Source organism: Bos mutus, chromosome 6 (genome assembly GCF_027580195.1).
Source record: "Bos mutus isolate GX-2022 chromosome 6, NWIPB_WYAK_1.1, whole genome shotgun sequence".
Lineage (NCBI taxonomy): Eukaryota > Metazoa > Chordata > Mammalia > Artiodactyla > Bovidae > Bos > Bos mutus.
The window spans coordinates 61,578,268-61,590,849 of record NC_091622.1 but is presented as its reverse complement, the minus strand read 5'-3'; positions in this window follow the sequence as shown (position 1 = coordinate 61,590,849).

The following is a 12,582-nucleotide window of genomic DNA, read 5'->3' as shown; positions in this document are numbered from 1 at the left end:
GACCTAAGAATACCACCTTTATCCTGAGTTACTAATTTTAATATTTTCATTTACAATTTATTTCAAAAGTTGGTCTAATACTCCTACTCTTACTCTTTGATGAACAAACTTTCATCAAAATGGCCTTTCTAAGGGATAAACTCTTCAGTTTACAAAGACTACATTCTATTCTTAAGCAAGCAATTCTGATTTTATATGTGTAGCACCATTAACTAGAAATGGAAAAGTTGCTTTTTATTTTGTACGTTTTTTGCTGTAAATTTTACTACTTCAAACTTTTTTTGTGTCTGCCAAAGGGAAAAAAATAAACAAAATCAATATTTGAGTTTAAACTTGAAAATATGATGAGAAGAAATTAGTGTAGCTACAGTGCATATGGGTGTGTTGTTCTTTGCTTTGTTTTGCCTATTTTCTAGAATGTAAGCTTATGAAACATATATTTACAGACAGCTTCTTCTCTGCCTGTTACAGAGATTAACAATCCCTTTCTCTCAATGAGCATAGATGCTATCATTTACTGAGTAGTTGTGTGTGCTCCATACTATACTAAGTTCTTTAGACTCATACAAGAATTCTATGACAAAGGTCAGATTAAAATGGTGAAAACCTGTACATTATTCATTCAAGAAGTATTTATGGAACAGCTACTACCAGACATTATTCTGGGCTTTGACAGTATAAGAATAAACAAACAAACAAAATGAACCTTAAGTCACTGTTCCTGTAGAAATAACAAAAATAGGAAAAAGCATTCAGAGACGAAAGAATATTTTTAAATTATGACAATTTGAAAACAAATCAGAAGTTACAGTGCTAACAGAAAATGCTGAGAAAATATATTCAAAAAATACATTCAAAAGGCAATCTAGAATTGTATGTCCAGTTCTAGAAAGAGGGGAAAATGTGAAAATCATTAGATGGAAACAAACTAATTCTTCCCATTAATAGATTCTAAATAAAAGCAGTTAAGATATACTTCTAGAAAACGACAAATCATCCATAATGGAAGGTCAGCAAAGCATACAGGAAGGGTGAACAAAGTAGAGTCCACAAAATACCAATAACAATAGTGGTGGTCACACTATTATTTGTGTATGGATAGGTCCTTACCTTAAAAATTATATCTACAAACACACATCAGTATTTTCTTTATTACCATTATATATATATATATATACATACACACACACACACACACACACACATATACATAATGTATACAGTATTATGGGGAAATTTTCCTCTAAAAATTTAACCTGAAATAGATCAATTTATATGAAGAGAAAATTAAGTTCTGTTATCCTTTAAACAAAATTATGAATAATGGCTTCTTCTAGGTGCTGCTGTTTTAATCAATTGTTATTTTTATTGCCTATTTTTATGCTCAAATTGTCACAGCTTAGCCAGTGGGAGGTCTTTTTAAGCTGGCTTCCAAGTCTTGTCAACAGCATATCAGAACATTTCAAAGTGTACTTGCTTGCTGGTAACAAAAATTTCTACCCTAATCTTGAAATATCTCTTTCCCAAGGCATAGAATTATCTCCTCCTAGAAGCACTGATATTTTTAGTTGAGAGTTACCATTTCTCTATGATATCCCTCCTTGAAATTTTAACTCCTCACAAAACTATAATTAAACCTCCTTACTTTTATAGTGTGATGAACTAAATAAATTTTATTAAAATTTATATAATTACTTGATTTTAAAAAATCTGTCAATAAAAACTGCCTAAAAAACAGTGCTAGTATTTTGAGTGATTTGTGATATTTTATTCTGCTATGATTTTATGCACTCAAACTGCATTTCAGCCCAATATCTCTAATTATTTCCAGGAAGTTTCATAATTTTTCAAATTTTTATACAGCAATATTCCTAAAGGTGTTTCTTTCTTTAATACGTTTTATAATTACTTTTAATTATGAGACAAAAATTTTAAATCAACTGCTTGGCAAATGTCAAGACATATACTTCATCCATCTACGAAATAAAGTGAAAATGTTAGTCGCTCAGTTGTGTCTGACTCTTTGAGACCACATCCATGGCAACTGTAGCCTGCCAGGCCCCTCTGTCCATGGAATTCTCCAGGCAAGAATACTGGAGTGGGCTGCCATGCCCTCCTCCAGGGGACCTTCCTGACTCAGGGATCAAATCCAGGACTCCTGCAGTCCAGACAGACTCCTTAGCTTCTGAGCCACCAGGGAAGTCCCCATCCATCTATACACAAAGACTTAAAAAAAATTTTTTTTTGGTAGTACATTTTTTAATTAAAATAAGAAAAGCATTGTATCTGTAAACAATAAGGCAAATTAAAATTGGAAACAATCTTAATTTTTGCTTGGAGAGAAACTAAGATTCTGATGCATGCAAAAGGATGCAATGCATCATGGAAGTTCGGTATCTAAGCCCTCACGGAAAAAGCATCTTCAGATCTCTTTGATGATACTTATATGGGAAAATGGTACCCTCTGGTACAAGACTGATTGAAACTGACACTTTCAAGTCTATGCTCAAATTGGAAAAAGGTCCCCTAAGGATAGAGAGGCAATACTCAATTAAAGATGCTTGATTGTTAGAGAAAATGATACTGATTATCTTGCCTCTGAACCTCAAATTAATTATGCAAGATAATCCTTACAATTTAAGACTGCCTCTATTTATGTGATCTATTAGAACTATCTGAACCTCCTGGCCACTTAACATATGGCTTTTCAAAAGTAGCTGGAAAACGTGTTTCTTTCCTAGCCAGAATTTATTCAAAAATTTTAAGGACAATAACTTGAGATATATCATCTAGACACATTAATATTTATAAATCTAGGTTTAGCTTTGCCAAAACAGAGCTGCTACTAGAATCCAAGCTCTCACAATCATTCAGATTTGTACAGTTTAAAAACCAAAAGTAATTTTGGCTGAATCTGAAATGATAATTTGTCCCAAATCATTGCCTTAAGGTCCTATAGTCATTACAATGGGAAAGCAAAGCAAAGAAATTGATCTATAGTAAAAGGTAGGCTTCCCTAAGGTTGTTTCTATGCTAGGATCATCAGTTAATACATAATTTTAAATATCTGTATAGAGTACAAAATCTGATGTTTTTTTGAAATACCAACTAGGTTATGTTGCATGCACCAGTTCCAATTATCTGATTCTGAGTAACTCCAGGACTATGTTGAGAGTTCTGAGCCACCCTGACTCCAAGAAACTAGAAAGAATTTCTTAGAACATTACCTCTACCTTTCAAAATATGAACAAATATTCTTTCCACTTCAAATTAAGGTATCTAATACATTTTGATTTCTATAAACATCTTTGAAACTAAATGTTTATTATATCCAAAGATGTTCAATTTAATAGGAAAAAACCTTCACTCAATGCCTACTAAAAGCCTATATACCTAGAAATGGGGATAAAACAGTGAACAAAATAGACACAATTTTTCCATCACTGGGTTCTCATATTAGCAGGAATGTAATAATTTTGATAATAATTATCTAAATAGTAAAAGATCTTCAACACTATTTAACAAACTAAATCCAATAATGCATAAAGAGGACCATACACCATGATTAATTTGGATTCATTCCAGTGTCATAAGGATGATTCAATATACACATCAATCCATGTGATACATCACATTAACAAAAGGAAAGATAAAACCACACAATCACCTCAGTAGATACAGAAAAAGCATTTGACAAAATTCAACATTCATTCATGATAAAAAGTTTCACCAGAGGTAACATATCTCAACATAATGAAAAACCATTTATGACAAACCCACTGCTAACATAATACTCAGTGGTGAAAAGCTGAAAGCCTTCCCACTAAACTCAGGAATAAGACAAGGATGTCCACTTTAATTGTGTCTATTTAACACAGTATTAGAAATCCTAGTCACAGCAATCAGGTAAGAAAATAAATAAAAGGTATCCAAACTGGAAAATAAGAGGTAGAACTGTCACCATCTGCAGATGACAAGATACTCTATATAATGAACCCTAAAGTCTCCACCAAAAAAAAAAAAACTATTAGAACTAACAAATGATTTCAGCATGGTAGTAGCATACAAGATTGACACATGGAAATCCATTGCATTTCTATACATTATTAATGAAATACCAGAGACAGTAAAAAAAAAAAAAAATCCCATTTAAAATCACGTAAAAACATGCCTAGGAATAAACTTAACCAAGGAGGTGAAAGGTTTATATGCTGAAAACTATGAGATATTGATAACGGAAATCAAAGGTGATTCAAAGAAATGGAATGATATCCCATGATGTTGGATTGTGGGAAAGCTGGACAATTACATATAAACTAGACATTTTTCCAAAGAAGACATACAGATGGCCAACTGGCATGTGAAAAGATGCTCTGTGTTGCTAATTATTTGAAAAATGCAAGTCAAAATCATAATGAGATATTACCTCACACAGGTCAGAATGGCCATCATAATAAAGTCTACAAATAACAAATGCTGGAGAAAAGATATTTCATCAAAATGAAAGAATGGTTGCTCTTCAAGGGTACTGAACACAGAATAATTACAAATATACTTTAATAAAAATCTTAATATTAAAAGAATGATTACTAAGAAGAGGCTTACCATTTCTAGGCCATTTTATGCCTTTTTGTTTGATGCCAAAATAATCAGCCAAATTTCATGTCTTCTTTATGGCCAATAATAGATGATGTTTCCTTTTTAGAGTCTTTCTTCTTAAATCTTTTCAGAAGACCTATTTTTCTCTTTGAGTTGTTCCTTTGAACTCTTTCTAAGGTCCCTTTGTATCTTTCCAATTTGGAAACAGAGAACTAAATATTAAACTCTAGAACTACCTGACAAATTGTATATGAAGCAAAAGAATGATCTTAGGAACTCAAATGCTCCATATGTTTTCTTTCTTTAATATTGTTTTAGAAGCCTTAAATGAGGAGACTATGCATAGTGGGTCAATGGAGGCAAAGGCCTCCTACACAGAGGAAATCCTGACTGACAACTTCCTCATCACCTCTTTTCTTATTAGGACCTCAGACCCTGTGCCCTCTGTTTTCTTGTGTGCTACCATGTACTTCTTCCAAAGAGAGTTTTCCATGATCCTAAACAACTCAGCTTTCTCACAGTTTTTGCAGATTGTCCATTGTAAAAATAAAGAAATTAAGATAACCTTAACTAATCATAAGGATCTTATATTTTCAGTAAGTTACTGAGCAAAATAACTCCAACATCTGTAAGACCTAGAAAGAAAACTATGCCTCCAGTCTTTTGGCTCTCTCTCTTCATTCTCTTTGGTTCTGGTGATGTTACACCTCAGCAGACATGAGATAAATATATTTTGCTACTTGGACTGGTGATTCTGATAAGGATGAAAAAAGTTAATTATTTCTTAATGACACACATATCCCTTCAGGGGTGGGCAATAAAGGATCCCATATTTCTTTGCACACAGCAGTCTCTAAGTAAACATCTGTTGAATGAATGAACTAATGACAAACAAGTTACAGATGACACTGAATCCTTTAAATCATAAGGTCAAGGTAAGTTTCCTCTACATTTTAAGAAATAGAGACTTTTATCGTTTTTTTGGTTTTTGCTTCTGCTTCATGAAAGTAAATTATAATTACCTTATTCATCATTCTCAGACAAGGGATGACAATTCATTCTTCTTTCATGAATAATTAACTCAAAATATTAAAGTTCATAGAGGTAATCTAAGATATTAGGGAAGCAGCTGTTTCTTTCCAAAGGAAATTACAAATCATGGCAGTACAAATCCTTTTTGGAATAAGGCAACATCATAAACCTATAAGTTAAAATGTTTTACTTATCAATTTTTAATTATAATAGAAAACAGAAAATATATTCAGTTAACACATTAATAAGTATAGTCTTTGTTTAGGTTATGAGTAGAAATAGAGAAGGAAGCAAAAGAGATCAAGAAGATGGAGGGAGAGGGAAAATGGAAGAGACAAAAGGAAAGAAAGAAGCATGCAGGAAGAATTGAAATAGAGAATTATATCCTATTAAAGGCTTTTTTTTGGAGAAGGAAATGGCAACCCACTCCAGTACTCTTGCCTTGAAAATCCCATGGACGGAGGAGCTTGGTGCAGGCTACTGTCCATGGGGTCGCAAAGAATCTGGCGCGACTGAGCAACTTCACTTTCACTTTCACTAAAGGCTTTTTAAGCAATTACTGCTCCAGGCTGTTAAAGTTGGCCTATGGTGTTTCCCCAATAGGATTAAACAGTAAAGTCAAAATTTGAATTTTCCTAAAGAGTCAAAGGATAATAAGCTATGAGCTGAAAGTTTCCTATAATTTAAAGACTATAATAAAATTTTAATATTAATTTAGGGAGAGAAATACATTTTTCCTACTCTATCAGTTATAAATAAGTTTCAACTGCAAGTAAAGAAAACATGATTAAGAGCAGCTTAAACAGTTTCTTTTTTTCCCTCACAGAACAATAAGTTTAAGGGAAGGCAGTACCTGTGTTCACTGACTGTTCAATGATGTTACTGAGGGTTCACAAACTTTTTTCTCTATGCCCTGGCCACAGTAAGAGACCTCTTTTCATCATTGTGGCCTCCCAATCTCTTAATAACTCCTGAACTAACAGGCCTCATGACAACAGGTAAGGAAAGAAGAGCGCAACTGGAGAAAAGTAATAAAGAATAAGGCCAAAAGGGCCTTTCTGCATGCCTGTCCCTCCTCATCAGAGAAGCCATGGCATCTGGGACAGCTCACTCAGCCCCTTGGGCTTGCATCTCACAGGCTAGTACTACATCTCATGAGGAGACGGGCTTGTGAATGGGATTGTGTAAATCACCGTGTTCACCACACTCACATTTTTAAGAGTTCTATTTATTTTGCCTGGGGTCACAGCCATTTTGCTTTGGTAGTCATGCTCCAGTGATCTAGTGGCAAGCAGAAGAAAGATTTTGCCCTCATATGAAATTTAGTTCAGGGACAAATATATTGTCTTGCTATTGTACTCATTCATTCAAAGACACACTCCAATTTACATAACATGGATCTTATAATCAAATCAATAGCGGGCCTTTGAAATTTCAAAATGCCACCACAATACATGAAACTTCTTGTCTGCCAGGTCCTTACAGTTTAAAATGCAAAATACTGTGTGCTCCAAGCAAACTTAATTCTTTTTTTTTTTTTTTTTTAGTTTCCTTATTTCCATTTCCTTTACATGCATAGGCAGGTTATGCCTCTTCCTCCCATCTCTCTAAATTGTTAAAATTTTGGTACAGAAACGTTTGTCCCTCAATGAAAGAGAAGTGATTGTGGAAGAGGGAATATGGGAGCATACATGGGGTTTCGGGACTGAAAAACGTTTGCTTTTCCCACTGGGATTCTTGGAGCCAGCCAGGGATTTTGAAAAGCACTCTCGACTTGGAATTTGAGTCCCTGTTGTCACTAAGAATGGCAGCCACTTCTCCAGCCCTCAGCTTCCTCATTCATGTGACTTGCTCACATGTGTAGGTTCAATGAGAGGTTGGGAGAGACAGCAGAACAGATTGCATCCTACCTGGATGTTTCTTTCAGCATTTAACGAAGTCTTAGGGATGTGGTAAATACCATATGAAGATTTGATTGATTAAAATAGATAATTAAAACAATGCAAATTGATTGCACTTGAGAAAATTCTCAAGTTGAATACTTTCATGCTGGGTTGGTACCGTGCAAGGATGATGAAGTCTTGTTAAATAAATAACATGAATGAGGAAGCAAACTTAATTCTTTATGAATTTAACTTGTCATCTAAGTCTTACAACAGAAGTACTTGACCTTGTGTATATTCAGTGAATACAACTGAACATGAATATTCTCATTTTCTCTCACGGACACTAGGGAAAACACAAGCTTGTAAGACAAATTATGTACTCTTTCTGAGTTCTCTGAACAATAAACCTAATTCAAAGTTAGTATTCCTAATAATTACACACACATACACATTTATATACTAGGGTACATATATATATATATATGTGTGTGTGTATGTATACAACCATATATAAGTATATATAAACTATCACATATAATTAGTATATATAAACTGGGCTTTCCTGGTAGCTCAGATAATAAAGAATCTACCTGCAATGCAAGAGATCCAGGTTTGATCCCTGAGTAGAAGGGAATGGCGACCCACTCCAGTATTCTTTCCTGAAGAATTCCTCGGACAAAGGAGCCTAGCAGGCTACAGTCCATGGGAACACAAAGAGTTGGACATGGCTGAGCAACTAACACACCTAAAAGAAAAAAACAAACTGGTAGACATATTTATATATATAAAATATATATTATAATAAGTTACATATATATAAACTATCATAGATAATGGTTTCTGGCACTTTACTATGGCTTCATGATTATTTTTATCAAAATTCTTATTATCAATACATTATATTAGAAATGTTTGCATATCATGCTCTCCCACTAGTTGTAATCTCTATAAGGATGCAAGGATTTTGTCACTTATTTCTAAATTCATACTCTCTAGAATAGAAATTTCTACCTGGAAATTAGTAGGTACTTCTTTTTCTCAGAATGAATTAATGAAAGAATGAGTTGGATTTTTTACTTTCTCATTCAGGTCAGTGTCAGGTCAGTGATGCTGACCTGAATGAGAAAGTAAAAAATCAAACTCACATTTGATGATCCACATTGCTATGATTGTGCTAATACGTTAGAGTTGCTTCCAACTAAAAATCGTTGCTCTCCGTTGGGTTCCAAAGGCATGAAGTCACTAGTCATTACAGTCCCTGACCTTCAACATAACCTGAAGGTAGTTCAAGGTGAAAATCAGGAATGAGGCCCTCTGTGCTCTGAGAAAAACTGGCAGAATAGGCCTTCTGATAGTTAGATATTTTCAGGAGAAGATTTTAAGAGCTCAATTTCTTTCATCTTTTCATACCTAGAAAAGCCCTGAAATCATTAATGGAGACATTTGCTCCTCATGACTAGCAGCAACCTTCTGCCAAAATGTGTGCTTGAATGCACATATCATCCTTCACTAAAATCATATATATCCTGGTCTTCCCCTCTACCTCTTTGGAGCAGTACCTCAGAGATACCCGAGTGGCTGTCTCTGGGATGTAGTCCTCATTTGACCCCAAATAAAACTTAAGTCACAACTCTCACGTTGTGCTTTTATTTTTTTTAAGTGCTAACATATTTTTGAAAGAAAAAAATTAATGAATCTCTTAATGTCCTTCAGATGCCACTGAGAATAACATGATTTCATATTTCTAACATTGCCTTAGGTCCAATGATTATATAGAAGTTGATATCAAAAGCTGACCTATCACTATTGAGATTCCCCTCTAAAATTACATTCAAGTACCATTGCCAGATAGTGAAAGACAGGGAAGCCTGGAGTGCTGCAGTGCATGGGGTCGCGAAGAGTCAGACATGACTGAGCCACTGAACAAAACCCACCACAATTGCCAGATGCCAACACTAACCTAAACCATTCATTATTTTAATTTTCTATTCAGAAAAAAAAGCAACATTTTTATCAACTTGTCTTACAATTACTTAGAAGCAAAAATACAACTTTAAAATATAAAACAATCAGGTCTAAGATCTGATTTTATTTACAAGCTAATAAATTAGTCCTATTTTTCCCTGGATGCTGGCAGAAGAGACAAAACTCCTGAGTCAGAGACAAAGGGTTTTATTACTCATGGCACAGCAAACAGCTGGAGCATCAGCATATTTACAATGGTTCTTCTTGCCCCCAGATCTCACAAGGAAACAAGGAGGAGCCCAGATAGACACTACACATGCAGGGTATGTGCATCCTAACCGAAAAAAAAACTGAGATTGGGGAATCCAAAACCACTTTTATAGAAAGGAATAAACAAGCTTGCCCTTTGTCTGGGGGTAGAAGGAGATATTATCTCATCTCTCAACCTTATCAATCGCATCAACAGCCCTGAAAAATGACCTCAGTAAACAGCAGTTAGGGCTGAATCTTAGGACATTCAGCAAGACATAAAGGACAGCTAGTGACCTACAAAGGACTCCCTCTCCCAGTGAAGCTATTATTACATAAGCACAAATAAATCATCAACCAAAATTTGCAAATTTTTGTTTATTCTGTAGAAAACAGAGAGCAAGCATATTTCTAAGTAGTTCAATGTTTGGGTTCCACTTGGCTTTTATTCCCACCTACTATAACTAGAGCAAAGAGTTCATAAATGAAATACAAGAAATGAGGCTGCAGAGGAAGTCAAGGTCAGAGGATGAAGGATTTTAAACACCATGATAAGATCATTGGACATACCCAAAGAAAACAGGAGTTACTTGAGGGTTCAAAGTGAGAGAAATTCAATTAGCATTTTAGATAAATGGCAAAAATAGAGGTGGCAGCAGCAGCAGCTTAGTCACTCAGCTGTGTCCAATTGTTTGCAACTCCATGGACTGTAGCCCACCAGGCTCCTCTCTTTATGGGGATTCTCCAGGCAAGAATACTGGAGTGGGTTGCCATGCCCTCCTCCAGGGGATCTTCCCAACCCAGAGATTGAACCCAGGTCTCCCACATTACAGGTGGATTCTTAGCATCTGAGCCACCAGAGAAGCCCAAACATAGAGGCAGGAAGGCTAATTTGGAGGCAGTTGAATCATTGTGACTTGACCCAAAGAGTAGGAGTCAGGATGCAGATAAAAGTAGACATGAGATATGTTTAAAAGGTAAAATTGTCCTAATTTAGAGTTTAATTGTATACAAGAGGTAAGGAAGAAGAATTTAAGAAAATTGTCTGCTTCTGGACTTCCCTGGTGGCTCAGACGGTAAAGCGTCTGTCTACAATGTGAGACCTGGGTTCGATCCCTGGGTTGGGAATATTCTCTGGAGAAGGAAATGGCAACCCACTCCAGTACTCTTGCCTTGAAAATCCCATGGACGGAGGAGCTTGGTGCAGGCTACTATCCATGGGGTCGCAAAGAGTCGGGCACAACTGAGCGACTTCACTTTCACTTTCTTTTCTGCTTAAGCAGCCACAGAATGGTGACACTATTCCTTAATGCACAAAGCACAGAGAATGTAACAAATGAGAGAGTGAAAGTGTTTAGTTCTTTTGATACTATAAGGAGTTTGAGATGTACTGGGACATCTAAGATGTCTAATAGAAGTTGATATGCAGACGTGGTGCTTCAGAGATAAAGCTAGGCCTGTGCCATAGAACTAAATGGTAACTGAAGCCTCTGAAGGAGAAGGAGATCATATGGGAGCATATGAAGAATAAGAAGGAAAAAAAAAAACAGGCTCAGGTGATAACTTTCAAGAATAACCAAACCCTGCATCACAATCACTCAAAGACTCAAAAGAATTACAATCAGAAAGAAGAAAGAGAATCAAGAATGCATGATACCACAGTCACTATGATTCCACAGAATATTTCAAGAAAAGAGACATCAGAGTCAAATGCTATGGTGAATTCAATTGACTTCAGGACTTAACATGTTTATTAAATTGAATAAGGAGCTCTTTGATGTGAGCAGTTTCATTGGAATCATGGAGGAAGAAATCATGTCAACAGAAAGAGAAACAGAAGTGAGATGAAGAAATGACAGATGTGTGTGTATGCAGGCAATTGTCTCAAGAAGTGTAAAGTATAAATGGAAACAGAAAATTTCCAGGATTTGTTTTATTTTTTAATGATAGGAGAGATTTGAATATGCTTTAAATGAACATAGGAAGGAACCAATAGATAAAGATTAAAGAAGTGGATATAAGACAGGAGAGATAGTCAAAAGAGATGTTAAAGGAGAATTTTCAGAAACATAAAATCACAACTCTCATACAAATATAAAAAGAACATGTATCAAAAATGCTCTTTGATTTGCTAAACAATGAGGTAACTTGTAAGATATTAAGACCAGCTCAAAGTGATTTAATCAGATGATTTACTTTTAAGTATTACCAAAGAACGGAGAAGGCAATGGCACCCCACTCCAGTACTCTTGCCTGGAAAATCCCATGGACGGAGGAGCCTGGTGGGCTGCAGTCCATGGGGTCGCTGAGGGTTGGACACGACTGAGCGATTTTACTTTCACTTTTCACTTTCCTGCATTGGAGAAGGAAATGGCAACCCACTCCAGTGTTCTTGCCTGGAGAATCCCAGGGACGGGAGAGCCTGGTGAGCTGCCATCCATGGGGTCACACAGAGTCGGACACAACTGAAGTGACTTAGCATAGCATAGCATAGCATTACCAAAGAAAGGCTTCCTGGATAGCTCAGCAATTCAGGGGATCCCAGTTGGACTCCTGAGTCAGGAAGTTCCCCTAGAGAAGGGATAGGCTACCCACTCCAGTAGTCTTGGGCTTCCCTGGTGGCTCAGACAGTAAAGAATCCACTTGCAACACAAAAGACCTGGGTTTGATCCCTGGGTTGGAAAGGTCCCCTGGAGGAGGGCATGGCAACCCACTCCAGCATTCTTGCCTGGAGAATCCCCGTGGACTTAGGAGCCTGGTGGGCTACAGTCCCTGGGATCACAAAGAGTTGGACACGACTGAGCAACTAAGTGTAGCACAGCACGTTATCAAAGAAATGCAAGGACAAGAT